This window comes from Theobroma cacao, chromosome 3, assembly GCF_053813885.1.
Source record: "Theobroma cacao isolate CCN51 chromosome 3, ASM5381388v1, whole genome shotgun sequence".
NCBI lineage: Eukaryota > Viridiplantae > Streptophyta > Magnoliopsida > Malvales > Malvaceae > Theobroma > Theobroma cacao.
The window spans coordinates 36036305-36038878 of NC_142641.1; the positions used below are offsets into that span (position 1 = coordinate 36036305).

Here is a 2574-nt window from a genome sequence, read left to right on the forward strand (position 1 = left end):
CAGATTGGCTAGAGAAAGGTTATTGGGCTCAATCACCAAAGTTAAATTTCCTACATGTGAGCCATGTCTTGCTGGTAAGTCCAGCAGAAAGCCTTTTGGGAAGGCTAAAAGGGCCACCCATTTTTTAGAACTTGTCCATTTAGACATTTGTGGGCCTACGAATGTAAAGGCATGCAATGGCACATCCTATTTCATTGCATTCATAGATGATTACTCACAATATGGATCCATATTTCTGTTGTCTCACCGTTCTTAAGCTTTGATTGTTTTAAACGCTTTATGGCAGAGGTTGAGAATCAGAAAGAAAGGAAACTTAAGGTTTTTCGCACTGATAGAGGTCGTGAATACCTATCTGATCAGTTCAAAGAATTATGTAAGGAAAAGGGAAAACGTCGATAATTAACGATACCTGGAACTCCGCAACAAAACGTGTTGCAGAGAGAAGGAATCATACCTTATTAGACATAGTTAGGTCAATGATGGTACAAGCCAACCTTTTAATAAGTTTTTAGGGGATGCCCTTTTGACCGCATCATACATCCTCAATCGTGTGCCCTTAAAATCTGTTCCCACAACTCCATATGAGTTATGCAATGAAAGTAAGCCCAATTTGGAAGGCTTACATCCTTGGGGATTAGTCGGGTACGCACATCACTCATCTCATAAGTATGGAAAACTTGGTCCTAAAGCTAATAAGTGTGTATTTATTAGATATTCAGAACATTCTAAGGGCTACATGATGTATGGAGAACACCCTGATGGAGGGCTAACTGAGATGGAATCTCGTGATGTTGATTTTCTAGAAGATGACTTCCCAACCACAGGTGAGGTTAAAGAAAACCTTGAGCTTTATGAGATAGAGGAGCCTCAAGAAAATATATCCCAATATGAGGAAATGAATGTGGAAACACATCCAATCCAATAGATTGTTGAGGTCAGTGGGAGTACATCGTTTGAGCTCCACCAAGATTCATAGTTACGAAGAAGTGAACTTGGGCAAATACCCCGTAAACGATTCGAGATAGAAGGTCAATCTTTCTTAAGTATTTCTGTGGATGTTGATGAACCATCTTCCTATGAGGAAGCTTTAAACTCACCATCATCAAACAAGTGGCTTACTGCTATGGAAGATGAAATGAAATCCATGACTGAAAACCAAGCATGGGAGTTAGTTGATCTTCCACTTAGGAGTAAAACAATCGGAAACAAATGGGTTCTGAAGGTAAAGTGCAAAGCGGATGGATCAATTGAAAAATAAGACTCTTTTAGTGGCGAAAGGCTATACCCAAAAAGAGGGTGTGGATTATGAAGAGACGTTTTCTCTTGTCGTAAGATTTACATTAATTCGCCTTATCTTAGCTATAGTGGCACATCTAGATTTGGAATTGTTCCAAATGGATGTGAAAACTGCATTTCTCAATAGAGAAATCAATGAGGAGATTTACATAAATCAACCAATTAGTTTTCAAGCCAAAGGAAAAAAACACAAGGTGTGTCGCTTGAAGCATTCTATCTATGGCTTGAAACAATCATCTCGACAATGGTATCATCGTTTTCATCAAGCCATCATTTCCATAAGGTTTGCGATGATTGAAGAGGACCATTGTGTATATGTAAAGAGATTAAGGAATAAGTTCCTTATTCTTTCATTATATGTGGATGATATCCTATTAGTCGGGAATGACATGGAGTTAATTGTCACCACTCAAAAGTGGTTGTCCTCCACTTTTGAGATGAAAGTATGGGACAAGTTGAATACATCCTCGAGGTTAAGATTTCAAGAAATCATTCTAAAAAGTTCTTGAGTTTGTCTCAAGAAAATTACATTTAAAGGGTTTTAGAACGATTTCGTATGCAAAACTCCAAGCCTATAAACACTCCAATGGAGAAAAGTTTATATCTCAGCATGGAACAATGTTCTAAAACCAAAGAAGAAAAGAAACAAATGGCGAACGTACCATACACAAGTGTTATTGAAAGTCTGATGTACGCTATGATGTGTACTAGACCGAACATATGCTTTGCAGTTGGTATAGTTAATAGGTACCAAAGTAATCCTGGGACTGCCCATTGGGCTGCAGTCAAAAGGATACTACGGTATCTAAGAGGAACCACTAATTTGGCTTTGTGCTATCAAGGTGGAAATCTAAAATTAGTAGAATATAGTGATGTTGATCACACTAGTGATAAAGATGATCGAAAGCCTACTTCAGGATATGCTTTTATACTTGGAGGTGGAGCTATTTCCTAGAGTAGCAAGAAGCAGCTTTGTACTGCTCTATATACTATGGAAGCAGAGTATGTAGCATGCTGTTCTGCAGTACAATAGGTGGTTTGGTTAAGGAGATTCTTACAAAGCTTGAACATTACTAGGCATCTTAGTGAAGCTATTGTACTTTATTGTGACAACACAGTTGCCATAGCTTATACAAAATATCCTAAGTATCATGGAAAAACCAAACACATTGATACTCGCTATCACTACATTCATGACATCATTGCACAAGGTCTTGTTGTGTTGAAGTACATTTCCACAACTGATACATTAGCATACCCATTCATTAAACCTATTGC

At 38.0% G+C, this 2574-nt stretch overlaps 1 pseudogene; it reads left to right on the plus strand.

The window, feature by feature from the left end:
* Positions 1 to 1945: 1945 nt before the first annotated feature.
* On the plus strand, positions 1946 to 2251 carry LOC148763772 (secreted RxLR effector protein 161 pseudogene; annotated as a pseudogene).
* The last annotated feature ends 323 nt before the right edge of the window (positions 2252 to 2574 follow it).